The sequence below is a fragment of the Oryctolagus cuniculus genome, chromosome X (genome assembly GCF_051225735.1).
Source record: "Oryctolagus cuniculus isolate XC-2025 breed Fujian yellow rabbit chromosome X, ASM5122573v1, whole genome shotgun sequence".
NCBI classification, from domain to species: domain Eukaryota; kingdom Metazoa; phylum Chordata; class Mammalia; order Lagomorpha; family Leporidae; genus Oryctolagus; species Oryctolagus cuniculus.
In genome coordinates, this window is record NC_142888.1 from 69,800,486 (window position 1) to 69,812,280 (window position 11,795).

General features: G+C 35.6%; 1 protein-coding gene across 2 annotated transcripts in view; it reads right to left on the reverse strand.

The window, feature by feature from the left end:
• TENT5D (terminal nucleotidyltransferase 5D) overlaps positions 1-10,920 on the reverse strand; it is a 51,846-nt gene extending 40,926 nt beyond the window's left edge. Inside the window, exons 1-2 of one of the 2 annotated variants that reach the window (XM_051827372.3) lie at positions 10,412-10,920; positions 5,417-5,508 (exon numbers count right to left, since the gene is read on the reverse strand). The gene's annotated coding sequence lies outside the window, so the exon portion shown is untranslated. The remainder of the gene's footprint in view (positions 1-5,416; positions 5,509-10,411) is intronic. The other variant, XM_089324877.1, reaches the window with a different exon arrangement.
• Positions 10,921-11,795: the final 875 nt, after the last annotated feature.

The window sequence follows — 11,795 nt, forward strand, 5'->3', positions numbered from 1 at the left end:
GCTGAAACTACATGTTCTATTTTTTTTCAAAGGGACATGAAATAAAAGCAGGATATCTGAGACCCATTCTTCTAGAATTAACTAAAATTCAATAGTAATTTTTATGAAACTCTTTTGCACAATACATCTTCTTTCATTTCTCCAAAACTTTGCTTATGCAATTAGTTGTATTTTTCACCTTTGGGAGAAAAAGTGTGCATTCTAGCACATTAATTTTTCCTTTTTGAAAATAACTTTTAATATTTTTATAATAAATTTGGAATGGCACTACAAAATAAAAGTCAAAAACTAAAGAACTCATTCCTTTGAAACACACAAGTATTTCTATCTTTCTATATTCTATATATTTCTATGACTAAAATGCTTTCTATATTTCTATTACTATAATGGTTCATATATGATTAAAAATAATAAAATAATATTGGCTTCCTGTAATACTTAACTACATGGTATTGTGAAGTCATTTTCAGTTATCCACAATGAAAATTCTTTTTTTGACAGGGAGGATTTTTTTTCTTAAAAAGTATTCTAATAAGAAAGGTAGTATAACTACTATCTACTTAGTAATTAAAACAAAAATCATTATTCAAAAAATCTGTAATTATGCAATCATAAAGATATCAGAGTCACTAAATCAGGAACAATTTCACTAGCACCAAACTGATTAATTGTTTATCATTAGTCCACAGATACCAATGGCTCACAAGAGAGTACTTTACACTGTTAACTGTATCAACAGCTGATAGATGCTCAGTTACTAACTGGTATCAAAAGTAATATGTTTAAATAAAAATAGTATGTGTATTAAACAGGCAATTCTCAATTTCAGATGTATTCACTTATGGAAAAAGATGATTTTAATAAACTTTTTGGGTATTAAAAACAAATTTCCTTCTCTTCGAGCCATTTACCTCTTTTAAATTTCTTATTCTTCAAACATTTGCATATTTCTCCCAATTACAATAACACAATTCAATATGAAGACAAATTTCTGTGTGAAAGGAATGGCTCTAATTTTAAAAGCAATAATAAAACATCATCAACATTTAAAGTCTGCAAAGTTTAAACTATTCTCAAGGATCTCAGTTATTTCCAGGGCCCAAAAGCCACGTAATAAAATTAAGGCTACAAACTGAAAAAATAAGGCACAGATATAAAAAAAAATAACAATTTATGCGGCAACCAAAGTTGTTGACTATGGGATACCCAAGGCTTATATGATTCTGAATGTTTTATATCAAATTTCTAGATGGTACTTTGTTAAATATTCATAAGTGTCTAGTAATTATAAAGAACATGTGGCATCTGAGTAGTAATGCACTTATATGCTTGGTGTTAGCACTCTCTGTATTACATGACTATTAATTATCTTTACCTTAATTGCACTGTTTTCTTTGAATTCTAGTAGATTCTATCCTGGGTCTAAAGTATAGGTAGTAGGTTGAGCTTGAATCTCTTTGAAAATAACTGAAGGGTTGTGCTGAGGTTGAATATGGGAAACAATAAAAAGAGAGACAGAAAATTAAATAACGACTAATAAGAAAGGAGAAAGAAAAGTAACAGAGAAATACTGTTGTTACAAATATTAATTAAAAGAGGAAAACAGAAATAATATAAGGAGAATATGCTTGCCAAATACATGTTTATAATATTTGACATAATATTTTCTCTCTCTGAAATTAACAATGGTTTATTAAAACTATATTTATTAATGTAATGGTCAAAGGAAATTTTAAGATGATCTTTTCTCAGCTGTTCATTAAGACATGCTAAAGGACAGGCCATCTAAAGGCCAAAATTAAAAAAAGACTTATTTCACAAATCTCATGTATAGTTTTTAACAAGTTAAATAATTCTACCTTTTTTCCCCTCCAATTTATAAATCCATGACTCTCTAAACATTGTATTTTACCTTCAGTTAATAAAACTTCCAGTTAGGTAGATGTAAGTACTGGATAATTTCTTTTTATAAAGTTTTAAATCTACAAAAAAGAAATATAAGATTATTAATTTCTGAGTAGTATGTATCATTGCCTAATTCTGATTAAGCTTTGGCTTATGACATGATTTAAAAATTGGCCAAGTGGAACTCAAAAGGCTTCCATAGCCTTGGCAACTCATAACTAGAGCCTAGGGAGATTACTGACGTCATAAACAAGAGTGTTAAATTGTTAAGTCAACAACAGGAGTCACTGTGTACTTACTTCTCATGTGGGATCTGTCCTTAGTGTGTTGTCCAATGTGAACTAATGCTATAACTAGTGCTGTGACAGTGTTTTACACTTTGTGTTTCTATGTGGGTGCAGACTGATGAAATCTTTACTTAATATATACTGAATTGATCTTCTGTATATAAAGATAATCGAGGATGAATCTTGGTGTGGATGGAATGGGAGAGGGAGCGGGAGATGGGAGGGGTGTGAGTGGGAGGGAAATTATGGGGGGGAAGCCATTGTAATCCATTAACTGTACTTTGAAAATTTATATTTACTAAATAAAAAATTTAAAAAAATTGGCCAAGTGAAATTAGTTACCACAGAAACTTACTGTTTTGTTTCCAGGCAACCAAGATACACAATTGTGAAATAAAATTTTAAACTTTTGGCAAAATTTTGATTTTGAGACATGTGGTCGAAGTGATTATGGCAATGAAAATTTCTGTGAAAAGTCTGACACACTTTGAACACTTTGCTAACATGTAGTGCCAAGACTGTTCATGAGATGAGGTCCACACAGTACCATTTTTTGTACAATTCTTATTGTGAATTTGTTTTTCAATTTAATGTCTCTGATTCCAGGTTTATAGTGGATTAAATGTTATGTACATCTTCACATGCCTTACCTAAGATCCATTTTAGAAAATAATTTTATACACAGAATTATCAACCTCAACATACCTCAACTGTAATTGACCAACACTGGTCTTTAAAATTGGGAGGTTTAGAGGAGAAGAAAGCTTATGACAAACCATCTAGACCAGGGCAAAGCAAATCAGATAGGCAATTAAGCTTATATACTTACACTTTTAGACTTTTTTTCCTGATATACTGCTGATCTTCCTTGAAGATAAGTGTTTCTGTCTGACTGAATAAACCATTAATAAAAATCATTCTAGATCAGACTCACTGTCCATCCAGATCAGTGTTCTGATTCTGATATGTCAGTTGTATAGCACTAAGTGCAGAGTAGGCAATCAACATTGCATTGAAATGTTCTTTAATTAAGCAGGAAAATGTGAATTCTAAGGCACCAATCCCAATAAAAGTCAGCTCTTAAACAAAACACATACCAATTTAACTACTTTCTGAATATTAATTATCAGAACATAAAAATTCAACATACAAAATTGTACTTTTTTATCTTAAGACAGGTATTTCTACCCTATGTCTCAGTAATTCCACTTGCAGTAATACATTAGAGAAATCATTCAAATATCTACAGTGAGATACATGACACACTGAGTCACTGAATATTGCTTGCAGCTGAAAAAAATGTGAAAGCAACCTACATTCTCATAAAGAGGAAAATGGATAAATCAAATGTACCATATTTCCAAGACACATTCCTGGATATATATAAAAGTAAAGACATAACATAAGTAGATATCAAAAAACAATTTTGAGTAAAAAGTACGGAATCTGTGCATGTACTAAAGTAGGATATTAGCATGCATTCAAAATCACATAAAAATACTGCACACTGTCCATAAACAAACATTTTATGAATGGAAGATGATACATGGTGCTTCAAGAAATAGCAATTTCTAGGAAAAAGAGTGAAGAGTAAGACTACAGTTAAAGGGAATTTAACTTCATCTACAATGTTTTGTTTATTTTAAAATGGACTTGAAACAAACATGACAAAGTATTAACTGCTGTAAATTGCTGGAGGGAATTAAAACATGTCTAAGATATTATTCTTCATAATTTCTATATATTTTTAAAGTTTCTCATAAACTGGCTCTTCTAAAGCTACAAATAAAATCATTTAATGAGGTAATATGCTATAATACCTATGAAAAACAACAAAATTTAATACCTTCATCACTGAACAGTATTAGGTACAATAGTATCACCTACTCTAGTTGCTTGAGATCTTAGAGATGAAGTTATGTTTATTGCCATACACTCTTTGATTCACATAGGTTGATTACAACTTTTATATATTCTTTTCACACAAGAATATTAAATAGTCTCTTCTGATAAAAACCCTTCTGGCAGTTGCTTCAAGAATTTTTCTCTGGCCTCTCTCTAGATATTAATGCTTTCTCAAATAATGGGGTACAAAAATATCTATTTTTTTCTAAGGTATCATGTTTTTACAACAGTATGACTTCTTGTTTGAAGTATCATTCCTGATGATCCTTACCCCATTACTGAGGATGTTTTTACTAGAGGCAATTTTCATAGTTATCAATTCTGAGACCCTCTATTCTAAGCATTCTAACGTCACATAAGGATCTCATTTAATCCTCATAATAAAACTATGAAATAAATATTAACCATGTTGTTACAAATGAAGAAGTCAAAATATGAAGATGTTAATAAATTGCCCAAGATAATCAGCTATTAAAAATAAGAACCAGAAATTCAAACAAGCTCTGAAAAAATCTAAACACCCTATGCTTCTCACTAACTCCAAAGTGAAAGATTTTACAGTGCCACCAAATCCTTTCCCTGGATTCTAACCTTCCCAGTTTTAGTAAAGTGGTTAAAAACCGAGGGATGATATTATTGCTTTTCTTTTACTATGGTTCTTCCATAATGGTTAAAAGATGTTTCTGGAGGTTTTTGTTTGTTTGTTTGTTTGTTTGTTTTTTGTTTACCATAAAGGTAGTGTTACAAGATTCTAGAGTTAAGTAAGTGGCTTGTAACTGGAAAAGATTTTGCACTCTAGAAGATACGTGGCAATATACAAAGAAATATCTGGCTGTCTCAACTTTAGGTTGGAGGGGCTCACTAATATCTGGGGGATAGAGAACAGGGCTGCTAAACATCATACACTGCACAGGACAGCAACCCAAAGCAAAGAAATATCCATCCAAAAAGTTTCTATAGTGCTGGCTGCAAAGTTTTGATCTAGAGGTAAGGAATTGTGGACCACATTATAGCTGATATTCAATAAAATAGTATTCAAACACCATGGAATGTGTGTTATAAAATGTAAAGAACTCAAATTTAAAAAGCATACTAGGTTCTGTTCTAAGCAAACACCATATAACAGTAAAAACAATGGGAATGACTGTCAGAATTTTTATCTAAGACTCCAGAATCAATCTAGGATAAAAGAGTGGTAATAAAATAGAAGTAAATAAAGGCTGTTTCTGGAATGAAAGGTGTACGTTCTGTGGCAAGTACAATGTCATACAAGAGTACAGAATAGTATTTTTAAAGAAAACTATCTTTTTTGATTTTACCTTGAATTCACCTGGCCCACTGATAAAAGTTAAGAAACTCTTAAGAATTCTTGCTTTTTCTTATTTTCTTAAAAATTTTCTTCAAACAGCTCCTGGGTGAAGAAATAATAGATAAAGAAAACATTTATTAAAAGGAGATTATCTGAGCACTTACGCTTGTATCAAAGAAGTGATGAATCACACAACTCACAAAACTAATTTGAAATCATCTCAAAGAAGGAAAGATTCTCTAAGAATAGCAAGTGTTTTCTTCTTTCTAACTGTATTATTCTTTAAGAATCAATCATCTCAGCTAATGATAACAAATAGCATTTCCTTTTGATTATTTGAATTTTGAAAAAGTTTCCTAAAAAAAATTTTTTAACTCTAGAGTGCTCTGTTAAAATCATAGGTTTCTTAAAAAAATTTTCTGATAACAATATATTATAATCACCAAATATCAGCATTTATTATTAAAATAAGTGTGAACTCTTATCACATTCAGATATGGTAAATACATGGATGCATTTTTACTAATTGTCAAATACATTTTTTCATTAATTTGTATAGATAGGAGCTACAGAAAACACAAAATCTCAATGAGGTGAGGTAAAGAAAATATGGGGTGCAGAACAGAAGATTGAAGAGAAAGAATCTGAGAGGCTGCTACAGTTCATCTGAGTTCTTGGTTACCCTTATTCCAACTCAAACCTAAAATAGAACAATGAAGCCAGCAAGGTATTCTTTCCCTGTAGAGGAGAAAAAAAAAATCAAAGTTTTCTTCTTCTTTTTTTTAATGAGAAACAAAGACCCTCAGTTTATAACTCTCTAGGAATTCTAAGAAACTGAACAGATTTCTTCACATAGAAAACAGGAACACCGCTGGCCTGCTGCATTACTTCCTCACTTTATTCTTATACTAAGCAGGCAAGTGACTTATGAAAAGGAAGCAACAGTAGTGGTTCTGTTATTCCTCCTTACCAGTCTGCTATACACATTCAAAACTACTGGGTTGGAAACCAAGATTACTGTAGGGAGCACTGACTCTACTTACTCAGAACTTGCTTAAGCAAACCAAATAATTTCCCTGAGATTTTCTGTGGGTTTTTTAATTGTTCTGGTGAAAAGATGATAATATGCCTGCTCCAGTTACCTCAGATTACATTAAGTGCAAAATGAAATTATGTATGTGAGGATTTTGTGAATGATTAAATTCCATCCAAATTAAGCTATTTCATGAGATAAAGTACTCATATGACTTTATATTAGCCTATGCAAACAGAGGCAAAATATAGACCCCCGAGAGGCACTCCAAATTTACTCTCATACAATCTACAGAGGTGGGGAACAGCCTTCTGTATTTTTAATAAGGACACCATAGTTTCAGAAATACTATTAATACCACACAATTCTCATTTCTAGTTGCATCCTTTCTTTTCGTGTCAATAGGAGTTTAACTTCTAGGCATCATCAAATTTTCTAATCACCCTAAAGTCATTTGCTGAAAGAGACAGAAGTTGTTGACACAAAACAATAAATCTTTAGATTCTTAACTGCAATTGTTTGAGGACTGTTTCAACTAAAGAAAAGATTGTTCAGCAACACACTGGATTACAAATACATAGAGAAATAAGAATAATTAATCAACAAAATACTGCAACTTCCTGGAGAATTATTAAAACTTATCACATTAGCTTTGTTCATGCCAAAGGTTAACATTCGATAGTTCTCAGTTAAGATACTGCATTGGTTTTTTTACATCTCAATTATTTCAACCAAAATTCACAGATCTTAAAACATAATCCTTCTAAGTATCCATGGGTGAAATTTACTGCATCTGAGTCTATCAATATATGACTGGTACTTCTTTAGTTAAATCTTTTTTTTTCTTTTAAAGATGTATTTATTTATTTGAAAGAATTACACAGAGAGAAGGAGAGGCAGAGAGAGAGAGAGAGAGAGACAGAGAGAGAAAGGTCTTCCACCCGCTAATTCATTTCCCAACTGGACACAATGGCTGGAGCTGCCCTGATCTGAAACCAGGAACCAGGAGCTTCTTCCATGTCTCCCATGTGAGTGGAGGGGCCCAAGGACTTGGGATCACCTTCCACTGCTTTCCCAGGTCATAGCAGAGAGCTGGATTGGAGTGCAGCAGCCGGGACTCGAACCGGCGCCCGTAGAGGATGCTGGCACTGCTGGCGGCAGCTTTATCCGCTATGCCGCAGCATCGGCTCCTTTTGTTAAATCTTTATATAAACAGTTAAAAGGTCCCAAAAGAACTTTTTGGAAAATTCTACAGCTATGGTCGCTATCATTGTTGCCCTATTCCAAGAGTGAAAGAAGAAAACTGTAGGTGCCTGTTTAGATGACACAGGGTAGAAAGTGTTGGTAAATCTTGTAGGGAGGAAGGAACAAAGAGAGGGTCCATGATAAGCCAAAACAATAAGGAACATGAATAAACATAAACAATGAATGAATAAACTATATCTGCAGAGATAGTAAAATCATTACTTTTAAGAAAGCAGACTTCTGGGGCCGGCATTGTGGTTCAGTGGGCTAATCTATCCCATATCAGAGCACCAAACCAAGTCCCAGCAGCTCCACTTCTGAACCAGCTCTCCACTTATGTGCCTGAGAAGGCATAAGAACAGTGTTTGGGTCCCTAACACTCATGTGGGAGAAAGGATGGAGTTCCTGACTCCTGGAAAAGACTGGCCCAGACCCGCCTGCTGCAGCCACTTGGGGAATGAGTCAGCAGATAAAAGATTATATTCATATTCTCTCTCAATCTCTCTCTCTTTCTCTCTCACTACCTCAGTGTTGTGTTGCATTTCAAACAATTCTCTTAGAAAAGAAGGCTTTTTAAGAGCTAACATTAATTATTAATTAGATAAAGTATGCATATCCAGATGTCACCCTAAATGGTTAGGGACTAAAAGAAGTTCTCGGTGTTAAGTGTGTAATCAGAGTATGTGTTAAACTAAGAGTAATATGCTCTTATATGGGCTGTACTGAGCTAGGAACAAAGCAAGTATCATGAGGAGAACAGATCAATTACAATGTACTATTTATGCAGTGGAATACTATACAGCAATGAAAACGAATGAACCATAGCTACAGCCAATAACTCGGATGAGAAAAATTGGGAGTTACGACAGCAAGTCACAAAAAAAGAAAAGCAGCATGCTTTCATTTACACAGAGTTAAAAAAATGCAACAATAAATAAATAATATACTGTTTAAGGATGCAAACACTATGGTAAAGATAAAACCAGGGCAGTAATACATAAATGTAACAAAGAAGCTGCCTATAAAGAGGGAAGGAATATGACTGCAAAGGAAATGATAATTATTTTTCTTAATATCGGGTGGTAGGTCACAAGCACGTAACGGCTGTATTGCTTTGGTTTACTTTGTCCACGGTTTCCAAATATTATTTATAGGTATTCAATATTTACTAAAAACAACTAAAATTTTATATTCCTTCTATATTTTGTCTGTAAAAGTGTTATGATTTTAGCACACTTCAATTTCTCTTCAGCTGTAACTGAATATACCTCTACATGTACTTTGAGTACATCTGTTATCGTCCCTAAGAGAAAAGTCGTAAATCCAGCTTCAAAAACTCAAATATTCCAGAAAAACCATGAGGGCGATTTTTGGAGTCAAAGGCTGATAAAATGGATATATTATTTCTTAATCTTCTAAGTGGGCATTATAGGTTACTGTTCTTTAACTTCAGATGAACATCAACAACAAGCACCCTAATAGAAAAGTACCTCCAGATCTTAATTTTAGTAAGAAAACAAATCCTATCCTGAAGCTCTCCATAAAGTCCACAGTGTGCAAAAAACATTTTAAAACACTTTTTAAAAAGCATTATTGTTTAAAGTTACCTACTATATGTAACTCGAAGGACTCAATCTTGATATGAAACACCGAAATGCTAACTTTAGCAGCAGTAGTCTGTATGTGCATTTACCAAAAAAAAAAAAAAAGAGCTATGTTTAAAAAGACAGCATCTAGGATACAGTTCTTCTTAAAGATACCTTTAAATGCAAAGCAAAGTTCTTGGACAGTAAAATACAATTGTGTACCCCGTATGGAAACTGATTTCCCAATGATGAAATCTGCTAAATTATGTCTGGTTTCATAAAGTTTTATATCTCAGCTATAAAGTGAGATGAAGATAAAAGCGATCTTAAAAAAAAAAAAAAAAAGTTTTACCTCTGGGCATGATATGCCGATTGTACTTCCCCAGAGCCGGGAATTCAAAAAGCTTGGTTTCACCAGCATTGAGTGTTTATTAAATTAGGTGACACTCTGAAATCGATCACCAATCTTTATCACAAAAGAGTAAACCTTAGCTTTTAGAACCACGTTTGGTTGCAAAGGAAACAATCCCAGAGAGTAAAATAAATTAATAAATAAATAAATAAATAAAGCAGCTTATCCAATTGTATACGCACTTCTCCCACACGCCGAACTTTTTAAGATGAATTGTAAAGCCGAACACCTTATATTCTTCCAGCAGCGAATAATTACAGCGAGTGTTCTTCCAAGATAAGATCAGGTCTCCCGTAAAATTTTCGATAGTTTTAAACTGAAAAGCTACGACACCGCGGCCGAAGGTGCCTTTCGTATCCCTATATCCTGAGATTGCATCTAGTACATATCCTTTGTCACATATAAAATATACCTCACATATAACATGCTAACCGCTATCTAGTGTTTCCATTAACACTCGCGCCATTAGAGATGTTTCACAGAAATTTTTGCCTTGCATCATCTTTTGTAAAATCAGTAAGAAACCTCATAGTCAAAATACGTATTTCGCATCCACAGGACGGCCAGCCTTCCCATTTTTGTCTTCCCCCTCTAGCCTAACACTTTCAGGCGCATGATGTTAACACCTCAGCTGAACGCCCGCCGCTACTCCAATTACCCACCGCGCTACACGCTTCCGCCCTTACACGATTATAATGATCTCCAAAAGGTATTTTAAAAGTCCTATACCTTTTTCCTTCAGCCGTTATGACTTAAACGTTGAGAACTGAGGGTCAGGGATAAGGCGAAATCTCAGGAAGAGGAAAGGCGGAAGGTGGAAAGGAGTCCTGAGGCCTAAAGAAAGAACTAGAAGCTTAGGGCGCCAACGGAAACCCTCATGCTCTCTTTAGATTAACTTTGCGCGCGAAAACAGCTTCCAGAGAGAGACAGAGGGTGGGACCTCTTGCTCTCAAGCGCTGCAACGCCCCCAGGCGACGGGCGCCCAACCTAACCGACGCTGCTCAACGCCGCCATTGTGGCGTAGCCCAAGCCCCGCCCCTCGCCGCGTGCACACGGCTCTGCCCCTTGCGGACCAGGAGCAGAAACAGGAAGTGAGACGGCAACCCGAGGAGCTTGGGCACTGGGCGGTCTGGACCAGGCCGGGGCTCTTAGCCATTGCTCTGGGCAGTCTCCTGCTGCGGAAAGCTGCGGGACTGTGTTGAATATGGAGAGTATCCTTTGCCGTCCGAAAAACTGCGGCTGGGGCCTAGGGAACGGCAGAAGGGCTGGGGTTCCGGCGGGGGGCGCCTGGTGGTGACCATTTCTGTCCAGTTGAAGAGTGATGGCACCGGGAAATGTGGACCCTGGGAGGCAGAGTAAGGGCCCAAGTGATTGGGTTCCTGCCATCCACAAAGGAGACCTGGATTCACTTCCCAGTTCCTGGCTTTGGCCAGGCCCAATCCTGACATGATGGAATGAATGAGCAGATGGGGTCTCTCTGCCTCTAAAATTTAATTTGTCTGTCTGTATGCCTGCAAGATTTGAAAAGTAAATGTCAACGGAATACAAAGCAGTCATATAGAGGTAATATTTTTAAAAACATGCTGGGAGGGGCCGGCACCCTGGCTAACTTGATTAATCCAACACCTGCGGTGCAGGCATCCCCTAGGGCGCCGGATTCTGTCTGGTTGCTCCTCTTCCAGTCTAGCTCTCTGCTGTGGTCCGGGAAGGCAGTGGAGGATGGCCCAGCTGCTTGGGCGCCTGCACCCGCGTTGGAGACCAGGAAGAAGTACCTGGCTCCTGGCTTCGGATCAGCACAGATTACCGGCCATAGCGACCATTTGGGGGGTGAGCCAATGGAAGGAAGACCTTTCTCTTTGTCTCTCTAACTCTGCCTGTCAAATAAAAGAACATGCTGGGAGCTACAAAAGGGAAAAACTCTGATGCCTAATGCCACTTCTTCACATGAGATGAATGGATAAATAATCCCATTACTTTTGTTTTTTTCCAGGCATGTGTTGGTGGAACATTATTCTTTATCCTTCCTCTTACCTCCTTTTTTGAACCTTTACTTCTATGCATGCAGCAGATTGCATAAACCTGATCTTGGCATTTGAAATGAAATAGGATCTGC